Raw genomic sequence first — 12,500 nt, forward strand, 5'->3', positions numbered from 1 at the left:
CTCTCTCTCTCTCTCTCTCTCTCTCTCTCTCTCTCTCTCTCTCTCTCTCTCTCTCTCTCTCTCTCTCTCTCTCTCTCTCTCTCTCTCTCTCTCTCTCTCTCTCTCTGTGTGTGTGTGTGTGTGTGTGTGTGTGTGTGTGTGTGTGTGTGTGTGTAACGACAGCCTTGCAAGCATACATAGTTTTCTTTTATTTAATATTTTTCATGGTAAAATAGTGCAACGGGAAAGATGCGCGCGCACACACACACACACACACACACACACACACACACACACACACAGGATAGGGAAGGGAGGGGTGGCGGGGTGTGGGCGTTTCTCCCGTGGACTCATTTTCTCATTTTTACAACGCTGCTCGCTTTGAAAACTTTAGCTGCCGTGCTTCCTTCCTTGGCGCTATGAATGGCGGCGGCGGCGGCGGCGGGGGTGGTGGTGGTGGTGGTGGTGGTGGTGGTGGTGGTGAAGGTTGTGATGATGGCGGAGGTGATGGTGGTAGTGGAGGTGTTCGAGGAGGAGGATAATTACAAATATAATCTTTTGTTGACAGATTACAATTTATGGTGATACTAAATAACAATTAAAGAATGACAGCAGTGATGGTGATGATAGTTATTATAATAGTGATAGTAATGGTGATAAAATAATAATAATAATAATAATAATAATAATAATAATAATAATAATAATAATAATAATAATAATAATAATATGCTATTTACAAACTAATATATCCGGAATTATGTGGCCGATCGCAACGAAACAAAAGCGTTGTGACAGTATAACTCTCAGTTTTATGTGATGAAGGTTTGTTTCACCACTCCTGCTGGGTGGAACTGCGCGGTAACTTGCAAAACGTGGAAGGGTGTCTCACATATGCTTTTATGACAACTACTTTGCCGATTATGTTGAAGCAGTACGTATATTTCATTTACTCTTCATATGTACATAAGCCCAACTGAGAATGTCAGATTTGCATTTGATGTCTCAGTGGGGACGGAGACATTCCTTCAGACACAGAATCGTCTCCATGAACTGGTGCAAAGGACAATGTTCTGTCTCCGTAAAATGTTGAGTTACAGCCAGTTAGGTTGGGTGTCTTCAAGCGTCACGCTTTTTTTTTATTTTTCTATTATTATTATTTCCCTCTACGTTTAAGCATTTCATGACACAGTACAACTCTCAAGATTCAAAATGAGGCTACAGTGATCTTGCTATGATTGATGGTAAGTTTGCTACGAATGGTACAATAAATAAAGATGCCGACAGTATTCAGAAATTGCTACCCATTAACTGTGATCTCAGTGAGACCAGACACCTGCCATTAGACGCAGTATTAAGTCTATATTGGACTGATGTGTATGACGGACCGTCGACTCAAGAAAAGTTTTGAATTGCAATCGGTTGAAGTTGGTGGATGTCTGGCAAGGTGATAGATGCTCCTGGTGGGTACTCTGCGCTGGGTGTGAGGCGACACAGTTTCATTAACGATCAAGGAGTTTATTGCGGTTCAATCATGGCAGCAGCAGCAGCAGCAGCAGCAGCTCAAATGCTGCGTAATACAACGTACAGTGAAATATACAGTACATACACATGGACCTGTCAGGAATACAGTATTTCACTTCCTTAAGAACACTTTCCTGCCCTGTTCTTGAAAGAAACATGACACCGTTATGGTTCTCTGGTTGTCTGGACACCATTTTACCGTAGAGAGTAACAAGGAACTGGAGGATCAGTCTGATTAGTTAAACCTGAAGCGCGCAAAACATTTAAGTCAGTTTATCCCGGAGAACGCGAGGCTACGTGGAGGCACTGTTTAATCAAGTGAGACCATCTATCTGTATGCAAGGTATACTCGTACGTGTGTGTGTGTGTGTGTGTGTGTGTGTGTGTGTGTGTGTGTGTGTGTGTGTGTGTTTACGTCCCTGGTTACTTTGGTAACCTCAATGATGGAGAAACAAGTAATCCGAGCAGCAAACTGTTGAAAAATTACACAAAAATACCGGACGTGTTAAAAGGCTTGAATTGTACGCCAGAAAGTATTAATCGCTTCCTCCTCCTTGGAGCAAATAATGGAGAAAATATAAGTTAGCTCGCCAATTTATTCTTACTCGGTAGCTTTCTACCTGCCATTTTTCTGCTTTCCCTTGTCATTCTACTTCCACATTCCTCCTCCTCCTCCTCCTCCTCCTCCTCCTCCTCCTCCTCCTCCTCCTCCTCCTCCTCCTCCTCCTCCTCCTCCCTTCAATTTTGTTTATCTATCTATGTATGTATGAATGTATCTCTATCTATCAATCTATCTATCTCTTGGTCTATGTATGTATCTATCTTTTTTCTTTAATCTTTTTATTTACGTTTATTTATTTATTGATTTGTTCATTCATTCACTCTATTCATCTTGCATTTTATATATCACCTGTATCATTTTTTTTTTTCGGTTTACTTTTTACTTCATCTCCTTCCTTCATTGAAACCAGGAAGCTTGGACGCGATGGTAGAATTATTTAGCGAGGTGTGCCTGAGCGATCACCTGCAGCCGAGGTAGAGGGGGATCATGCCCTACTCACCTACTCTCCCTATCGCGGCAACCTGTCTTGTCTAAATACTTTTTTTTTTTTTTTCCCCCATCATCATACAGCACAGGAGGAACCAAAAAGTCTGTTCCTGTTTTACTATTCGTTTTTCTTTGTATTCCGTTTGTATTTCTCTTCTCTTCCTCCTCCTCCTCCTTGTTCTTCTCCTCCTTCTTCTTTCCGTGGTTCTCTTTTCCCTGGTTCTCATCTCCTTTTTTTTTTTTTTACTTTTATTTTTTTATTATTATTATTATTATTATTATTATTATTATTATTATTATTATTATTATTATTATTATTATTATTATTATATATATTTTATCCCCAGTGGTTATCTCTTGATGGCAATTTACTTTAACAGCATAGACGAAGGAGTGATGTAGGAGGAAGAGGAAAAATCAGCAAAAAATGAAAATAAATAAATGAATAAAATAAAGTAAAATAAATAAAAATAAATAAGGAAATAATAAAATAAAATAAAATAAAATAAATAAGTAAATGAAAACTTGGCTGAAAGCAAAGGGAAGCGTGAAAAAAAAAGATGAATAAATAAAGCGTTTTAATTTGTGGCAAGGATAGTATCTTTTTATTAGTATAGTTTATTTTTCGTTAAGTTTTCCTAGAAGAGAGTGGGAGTTTTCCCCGCCGCTTCTCTTCCCTCCCGCACGATGCCGGAAGGAAGAATGTGAAATATTGAACTTAATTTGTAAAAGGAAAAGCATTTGTGGGAAAGTTACCACAAGACGAATCTGAATTAATCGTTTTCTTTGTATGCTCAGCGAATGACTATAACAACACAGCGAAGGGAGGACTGTAATCGTGGATGCAAGTAATGTATGCAGTGAGCGGATGGGATGAGCAGCTGTTATACTACAGAGCTTCAATGACCGTAAGACAATTGAAGTAATGACTCCGTATATCAAAGGTAGGTTTTATTTTGGAAGAATTCTGAGGGTGTGCTTTACTTCACTACTCGACAAGAACCAGAACTGAAAGAGTGCTGATTCGTCTGTTGTATTATTTTATTCATTTGTTTATTTACTTACTTATACGGCTTCAACTGAAATATGTTATTCTTGGTAATAAGTTTAGCCATAAGTAAAAGAAAAAAAAAAAAGAAAAATCTAAAGATCACTATTATTGAATTCATGAAACGTGTGTGTTTATACTGTTACGAAAGTTTTGTAATAGATATATCCTGCATCCGCTCATTTTTCCCAAAGCAGTGTTGGTGGTGAAGGGAAGGTTGAGGAAACAGTGGAGGCGGGAGGAGTGAAGAGGAGGGAGGGAAGGAGGGAGGGAAGGAGGGAGGGAGTAAGCGTTGGGGAAGGAAGATGGTAATGGTGGTGGTTATTTAGCTGATATAATGTTTACGGTGCATTAATGAAATATGTCTGCCTGTCTGTCTGTCTGTCTGTCTGTCTTTTTATCTGTCTGTCCGTCTGTATGTATGTGTGTATGTTTGTATGTTCGCACTTACATCCTTGCATTTAACTACTTTCTTGGCAGCGGGACTTTGTGCACCTTGACAAAACTAACGTACCTTATGCATAAGAGAGAGAGAGAGAGAGAGAGAGAGAGAGAGAGAGAGAGAGAGAGAGAGAGAGAGAGAGAGAGAGAGAGAGAGAGAGAGAGAGAAAATAAATAAATAAATAAAAGCAAGTTCACAAGAGATAGAAAGACGGAAAGAAAAGAAGAAAAAAAAGAAAAAAAAGAGAAGACGGTAAGCAGACAAAACTGAGAGAGAGAGAGAGAGAGAGAGAGAGAGAGAGAGAGAGAGAGAGAGAGAGAGAGAGAGAGAGAGAGAGAGAGAGAGAGAGAGCCCTGCAGTAATATAATAATAGTTTATTGCACGAATGGCTTTTTGATTATCGTCTCCTCTCCCTGCGCCCGTGGAAAGTGAAGCAGGCCAGCGGGACACGTAATATTCCTCCTCCGCCAATTATATTTCCTTTTCTTTTCACGTAACGAGGGAGCAATTTCGTCTTCTATTATAATTGTTCATATCTCTGTTTCCGGTTTCATTGTTGGCGTTGTCGGACACACTCTAGACCACTTCCTCGGCAAGGGACTGGAGGAGGAGGAGGAGGAGGAGGAGGAGGAGGAGGAGGAGGAGGAGGAAGGGCAGGAAGGAGGAAGGGTGTGGGAATGGTTGGGTGGGGGATGGGAGGAGGTGTTTGGGAAGGTAAAATGGAGGAAGAGGGGAGGGAGTAAGCAAGGAGGAGGAGGAGGAGGAGGAGGAGGTTTAAGAAGAGTGTGGGAAGGAGGGGTAATGCGGGGTACACTTTACTGCTACACCCTCTCCACTACACCCTTGCTACAGCACGCCACCACAGCTGCTCCGCCACCTCCACGTCACCACCACACAGGCACACCACATCTCTCACACTACACCACGTGGCATAACACTCTATTCCTACAACCACCATACCACACTATTTCTGTCACACTGCGGTCACCACACTACACCACGTAACACCACACACTGGTCCCGTTACCAAGCCACACTACACATGATGGCACTGTCATAATGAGATGCCATTAGAGCCACATGATAAAAGATTGTAATACCACACCGCACTACAATGCACCACACCACACCACACCACACTATAAAAAGCTATTCTTTGGTGCATATTGCCAAACTATACCATACCACACCACGCCACAACACACACTAACATAACGTATCATCACACCACATCACATCGCACACACCACATCACACCGCACACACCACACCACACACAATAACACGTTACATCACATCACATCACACCACATCATATTACAATACATCACTGGTTGCATTACACCACATTTCCACCCTCCACACACACACACACACACACACACACACACACACACACACACACAAAGATGACGTTTAACAGAGCGAGATGATTACAAAACATAAATCAGAAGCCAGGAGGAGGCAGCTAAACCATCTGTCTCTCGCTTTACTGTTTTTCTTTTTTTTTATTATCATTATTATTATTTTGAGCGACGGCGGGAAAGTAACATGGGTTTTCTTATTCCTTATGTGGAAATTATTACGTGGTTGCCAGATATGGGAAGAAACTATTTGTTTATCTGTCTATTTATCTATCTGTCAGAGGAAGCAGGGATGAAGATGGAAGATGCTTAGAGAGAGAGAGAGAGAGAGAGAGAGAGAGAGAGAGAGAGAGAGAGAGAGAGAGAGAGAGAGAGAGAGAGAGAGAGAGATTTAATTGCTGTCTTGGTATCTCTGAAGGCAAGTTCTAACAGTTATTTGGGATCACATAGAAATTGAGGTTGGTTAGGTTGATGTTAAGTCGAGTCAGGTTAGGTTTGGTGTTGTTAGACTAGGTTAGGTTAGGGTAAGTGAAGTGGCTAGTCAAATCTAACCCAACTCATGAGCAGGTGGTATACAGTACTTAGCTTATGTTAGATTAGATTAAGTTACGTTAGATTAGAATGGGTCAGGTGGCAAAATCAAACCTAACCTAACCTAACCTAACCTAACCTAACCTAAGTTAACCCAAGCCAAGAACAGCCAAGACATTGATGGTCTTCATGTGATATATCATTTACTCTCTCCTTCCTTTTCCTTCCTTAATCTGCCATTACTCACATTCCTCTGCTTCATTTACCACGCTTATCGACCTCCTGTGTGTGTGTGTGTGTGTGTGTGTGTGTGTGTGTGTGTGTGTGTGTGTGTGTGTGTTATTCTCGTTTCTAGTCCTCGTTCTGTGTTCATCATCGTTTTAGGACAATATTCTGAAAAACCTCCGCGCCGCATCTCCACTACATTCTAAAGCTTATAATTAAAGTTACATGGGATTTTTAAGGATGTTTTTTTTTCTTTTTTTAGTAACAGATTAACAAGATATCTACATTATTAACCGGAGAAACACTCTTGAGAACCCGACTAATCTTCTCTGTGGCCTTTGAGAATAGTCATGGTGAGGGCACAGCGTTTCTGAATACGGGCCTTCGTTTTCTTTGTCTTCGTTGTCCTGCTCCACCTCTCTCTCTCTCTCTCTCTCTCGTCCTATGGGTGGACTAGGTGGAGTCCCTTCTGTCTCAGGACATTGACGTCTCCACACAAGAATGATCTCATCTCGTCCTCCCTTCACTCCGCTCTTCCCCCTCTCCACCAACCGCCCCTTTCATCCTCCCGTCTTTCTCCTCCTCACTCTGCCACTTATTTTCATCTTCCCGTCCTCTGCCTCTTTATTCTCCTGGTCTTTTCTTCCTGTTTTTATTCGATTTTTTTTTTTTTGTCTTTTTCGACCTTTCTTTTCTTCCAATCTTTGTTACTTTTTAAATCCTCTGTCTCCTCTTCTTCCTACTCTGCCTGCTCCTTGATTTCAGTCCTTCTTATCCTCTCCCTCCTGTTTTTTTTTTCTTCAGTCTGTTTCCTGCCTTTTTTTTTCTCCATCTTCTGTTACCTTCCTTCTCTTCCATCCTTTACTTTTCCTCCTTCTTTCCCTTTCAAATCTCGTCTCTTACACTTATTTTTTCCCTGTTTCTTTTCCTCCATACTTTTCCAAATATCTCGTCTTCTTTTTTTTTTGCCCTCTCGTTCCTCTGCTTCTTTTCCTCTTAATATTTGTTCAGTTACCCCCACCTCCTTGTCCTCCAACCTTCTCCTTCGCCATCCATCTTTCTCTTCGTCTTTCTATCTTCGCCTCTTCTTCCCACCACTCCCTTCTCTCCTTTCTGCTCGTTTTTCATCTTTCTCCTCCTCGTCTTCGTAGTTCCTCGTCTTTCATCCTCTTCTCTCTCGTCTTCCACCACAATCTCCTCCTCCTCCTCCTCATCATCATCATCTTTAAACCAGTGCGTATACGCAAGCAAAAAACAGCCGCCTTGATGCTCGGGTTCAAATGAGTAGCGAGAAACACAGAGTACAAGGCGCCGGAAATACTTATAGTCTGAACACACACCGAGCTGGCAAGACTCCTCCTCGGGTGTGTGCCACAGCTCTAGCCCTCCAAGTACAAGGACAATGAACTGCTGGAGAGAGTACCACGCCGTGCCGCAAGATTGGTTTAGATTTACGAGATCCCGCTGGCGTTTCTTGGTCTTTGTTCTTCGTAGACTGCTGTGAGGCGACACGGGTCTTAGGGGAAAGATTGTCAGGTGATTATTTCCCCTTTCACTCAGATTATGGGAGGAACAGTCGTCCATAAGAGTTTTTGATTAATATAAATGTCTACGTGTCAAGGATTTTCATTGTTGTTTTGATTGTATTGGCCTTAGATTCGCCACTCTGAGTTTTTTTTAATTTGAAGCTACTGATGGATATAGACACTCGTATCAGAGTTAAAGAGTGTTAAGAGTAAGGTAGAATTAGCTAAAATATTTGCAATGGGACAAATCGGTGAGTTCCTTCAGGTATTTCCCAAAAGGTGTGACGTGTGTGTGTGTGTGTGTGTGTGTGTGTGTGTGCAAGGCGTGGCTTGTCACTGACTGCCTGTATTCATCACGTGGGCACGTTTTATTATGTGACCTTTTTTTTATATTCTATTTCCGTTTTTGTTCTTTTCTTTGTTATTATTATTGTTATTATTATTATTATTATTATTATTATTATTATTATTATTATTATTATTATTATTATTTTATTATTATTAGTAGTAGTAGCAGTAGTAGTAGTAGTAGTAGTAGTAGTAATACTAGTAGTAATCATCATCATCATCATCATCATCATCATCGTCGTCGTCAATGCTGTTGTTGTTGTTGTTGTTGTTGTTGTTGATGTCGTTTTAATTACATCATCTATACTACCACACCTATATCACCTTCATTATTACTGTCATCACAACAATTATTTGGTATTGCCCCCTTCTTTCAGGTTTTGGTGAGCTGAGGGCCGAGCAGGAACACCTTGACTGAGTAAGTAGTGCAAAGTTCTTTTTATTTTTCTCCTTTGAAAACTTCGATATTCATCTTACCAGCAGATTATGTTCTTCACACTTTTCCTGCCGAAGGTGTTCCGAAGGGAGGTGTGAGTAGGGAGGAGTTGTAGTGTAATAATCAGCTCATTAGGTAACCTCGGCATGAGTGAATAGACTCTTTCTTACCTTCTGTTCTACTTTCTCTCTCGTATCCTCTATACCTTCCTCCTTCTCTTCCTTAATCCCTCTATCTTTCTCGTCCCCATCCCTGTCCTCATAGTTTCCTTGTCATTGCCCTCGTCGTCCTTCTCGATCCCCTCCGCTTGTCGCCTCTCTTCTCTTTAACCAGCTTTAACCAGCTCACTAACTTTTCTTTCTTCTTATCCTCCTGTTCCCTATTCTCTTCTTCTCAACCTCTCTATGGCTCCCCTTCACGTACTCCATTTATGTTCTATCCCTTTTCATCTCATTCCTTTTCTCTTTAGTCCATTTATTCCCTCCTCCTCCTCCTCCTCCTCCTTGGGCTGTCTTCTCTTCACTCTCTGCCTCTCTCCCTCTCTCTCCATCTTCCTCCCCCCTATAACCACCGTACCGTGATGGTGAGGGGGCCGTCGGTGAGTCACGCAGCAGCAGCGGTCACCCACAGCCGCACGCTCTCTCCCGATGATTCACAGGGCACTGCTACCGACCGCGTCATCCCCACACTGTCTCCACATCACTCCGGGAGAACTGGAGCCAGGGGAGGAAAAGATGCGTCCGGTGAATATTATACGAAGAGAAGTGAATAATGGAAAGGCAAGACAGGTTGATTATAGGAGAGAGCTGTGGAGAAATTTAGGTTTTATGTGATGGAGAGAGAGAGAGAGAGAGAGAGAGAGAGAGAGAGAGAGAGAGAGAGAGAGAGAGAGAGAGATGAACAGCTGGAGGTAAATGTTCTGGTGTGATTGGCAGGAAAGACTGGCGCGTTTGCTACAAGTCCTCTAGGTAAAGCTTGCGTGTTGGAGGCAAATCTTGTACACGTGATGACAGACGCGCATCAACTTTCGCTTCTGGTGAGCGGCGAAAACCATCACCACGTATACGTTGTGTGACTGAAGTACGTGTGTGCGAACAGAACATAACCAAGTCACCCCGGGCATTGCTCCGCGTCACCCTAAGCGTTAGTGTGCCTGTCCATGTGCGAGTGTGGGTGTTTCCATTTCACAGGCGAGTGACTTGGAGTAGCAGTGTCATCCTTAGGTGCTCGGCGGGACTTCTGTAAGGTCACTGTACGCCGAAACGAGGCGGCCATGCACGTAGATCCTCAAGACGCCAAGACAGCAGGAGTAATCAAGCACGCATTTGCAATTTCCTATCACCGGTGGCTTGTATCGACTGTTTTTTGATGTTTTTTTTTCTGGTACTATATTCTTGCGTCTGGTTTTCGCCGCTGGCATGACGTAACCCTCAGGCCAGGCAATCAACACCCGGAGGAGGGGAAGAAGACGCCCTCGCCGCACTCCTGATCGCCCGGCTAATGCTTCCCTCTGAGTGACGGGAAGTTTCTCTCATTAAATGCATCTTTGTCTGACTTTGGTTAATTGCCGGGCGTACAGTGGGAGCTTGGTGTGTGTGTGTGTGTGTGTGTGTGTGTGTGTGTGAATGGTGAAAGGAGAGAGGCAGACGAGGATAGCGTGTAAAGGAAAAGTTTCACAGAGGAAGCGGGAAATTAAGGTGATGATTAAAATATGAAATCTGAAAAAAAAGAAAAAATGAAAGCATCAATGGGCGAAACCATCATCAATTCGTGTGCCTATCTATCTGTCTATCTATCAACCTATTTATCTATCTGTCTAAGTCTGTCTGTCTGTCTGTCTCTCAGTCTACCTATCTATCTATCTATCTGCCTACCTACCTACCTGCTTACCTATCTACCTATCTACTTGTCTACTTACCTAACTACCTATCTATCTACTTGTCTATCTATCTATCCACTTACATATTTATCCATCTATCCCTTTACCTCTATCAAAGTCCTCCTCACCTCACACTCACCTGCTGTCTTCACCCTCCTTCCCTCCCTCCTCCCTCCCTCTACCCCTCCCGTTTCCTACACCATACCCCTTTCCCCCTTTCCTCTTTTCTCCTCCCTCTTCCTTCTCCCACTTCCCCTTCCCCTCATCCTGCCCGCCCCCTTCCCCTCAGGGCGGGTCATCAGTGGCGTATTCGAGGTCATTACTGGAACGGTTCACCTGGAAACGCCCCAGGTGACTTCCGCTGCTGGGTCAGAGGGCAAAGGATTGGGGAGGGAAGGGGAGGGAGGGAGGGAAGGGTAGTGCTGGCTAGGAAGGGTGAGAGAGAGAGAGAGAGAGAGAGAGAGAGAGAGAGAGAGAGAGAGAGAGAGAGAGAGAGAGAGAGAGAGGAGAGAGAGAGAGAGAGAGAGAGAATCAGTATTTTTAGTATTAGATTGCGAGAAATACACGAGGTAAAAGGGAACAGGGAAGTTGGGTTGGCCGAGTGGTCTAAGGCGCCAGACTTAAGTTCTGGTACTCGAAAGAGTGCGTGGGTTCGAACCCCACACCTAACACGATGTGGAGTTGTTTTGATGGGGAACACTTATATGATGACAAATGTTCACATATTGTAATGAACGTTTTACACTTTGAAAGGAATATATCTGCAACACGGATGGTAAGGTGGATGATTTATAATAGGTGGTAATGCAGTAGTGGTTATCACATCTGTCTAACACAGTTTCGAGCCCTGGTGCGCACAGAGCTTCATATACGTCTATTTTTTGGGAGTTATAGTTAGCTCTGAACGCCGTCTAGGAAAGCAATGCATAGAGGCCAGAAACAGGGCAAATAGGGTATTAGGATTAATTTTTAGGATTGTTAAAAGTAGAAGGCCCGAAGTAATGCTAAAGTTACATTTGGCGCTGGTCAGACCTCATCTAGACTACGCTGTGTGGTTCTGGTCACCACATTACAGGAAGGATATAGGTCTATCGGAATCAGTAAAAAACAGAATGACTAAAAGAATACAGGGGATGAATAGTAATTCCTCAAGAGGCGAGATTGAAACTTAAATTTGCAATCTTTAGAGAGACGTAGGTTAAGAAGGGACTTGATAAGAGTCTTTAAGTGGTATAATGGTTATAACAAGGGGGACGTAAGCAAAATTCTTAGGATCAGTAACCAGGACAGAACAAGAAATAACGGGTTCAAGCTTGAAAAGAAAGAAAGAGGAAGAAATTGGTTCTCAGATAGAGTGGTAGACGAATGGAACGGACTCCGTAATCAAGTTGTTAGTGCTAGGGCATTAGGGAGCTTTAAGAGAAGATTAGATGGATTTATGGACGGAGATGATAGGTGGAAATAAGTAGGTATATTTCATACAGGGACTGCCACGTGTAAGCCTGGTGGCTTCTTGCAGCTTCCCTTATTTCTTATGTTCTTATGTTCTTATATTATGTCAAATTAAAATACGTCAGGGAAATAATAATAATAATGAAAGTGAACCTTGTAAATATTTAGTGTTTTTTTTTTTAATGTCCCCTGAGTTTGTGCGTGAGAACATAACAGTCGATGAAAAAAGTGCGCGTACCCAACAAAGATTCTCTCTCTCTCTCTCTCTCTCTCTCTCTCTCTCTCTCTCTCTCTCTCTCTCTCTCTTGACGATGATAAACGGACAGAAAGATGAAAAAATGGAAATAAAGAGACCAGTAAAAATACACAAAACAATACGCAGTGAGGTGATGGAACAAGCGCAAGGACAAAAGAAAATGGAGAACAGGAATAAGATTTGCCTCTTGATCGTAGAGAAAACGGATGGGAGGACAGAGCTGAGAGGGTAAGTAAGGGAAGATAGGTGAGATGGAGAGACTCAAAAGAAAGGAGGGAAAGAATTAAAGAAAGAAAAGAAAGGAAAGAATTAGGAAAGGAAAGAGAAAGGACTAGAAAGAGGGAATATAGATTAGGAAAGAATGTAGATAAGAAATGCAGAGTAAAGTGAGAAGAAAGCAATAAAATAAGAAAAGAAAGAAGTGAATGAATGAAAGGTGTGG

At 42.4% G+C, this 12,500-nt stretch overlaps 1 long non-coding RNA gene and 1 other non-coding gene across 4 annotated transcripts in view; both read left to right on the forward strand.

Annotated features, from left to right (window-relative positions):
- The window catches only part of LOC135099884 (uncharacterized), a 103,671-nt gene that overhangs the window by 58,590 nt on the left and 32,581 nt on the right, over window positions 1-12,500 (forward strand). For 2 of the 3 annotated variants that reach the window (XR_010268414.1, XR_010268415.1), the window contains exon 2: window positions 8,413-8,453. This is a non-coding gene — a long non-coding RNA (uncharacterized LOC135099884). Of the gene's footprint in view, window positions 1-3,349; window positions 3,496-8,412; window positions 8,454-12,500 lie in introns of all 3 variants that reach the window. The other variant, XR_010268416.1, reaches the window with a different exon arrangement.
- On the forward strand, window positions 10,938-11,021 carry Trnal-uaa (transfer RNA leucine (anticodon UAA)). Its single transcript has one exon. It is a non-coding gene; the product is annotated as a tRNA-Leu (tRNA).

This window comes from Scylla paramamosain, chromosome 4 (genome assembly GCF_035594125.1).
Source record: "Scylla paramamosain isolate STU-SP2022 chromosome 4, ASM3559412v1, whole genome shotgun sequence".
NCBI classification, from domain to species: Eukaryota; Metazoa; Arthropoda; class Malacostraca; order Decapoda; family Portunidae; genus Scylla; species Scylla paramamosain.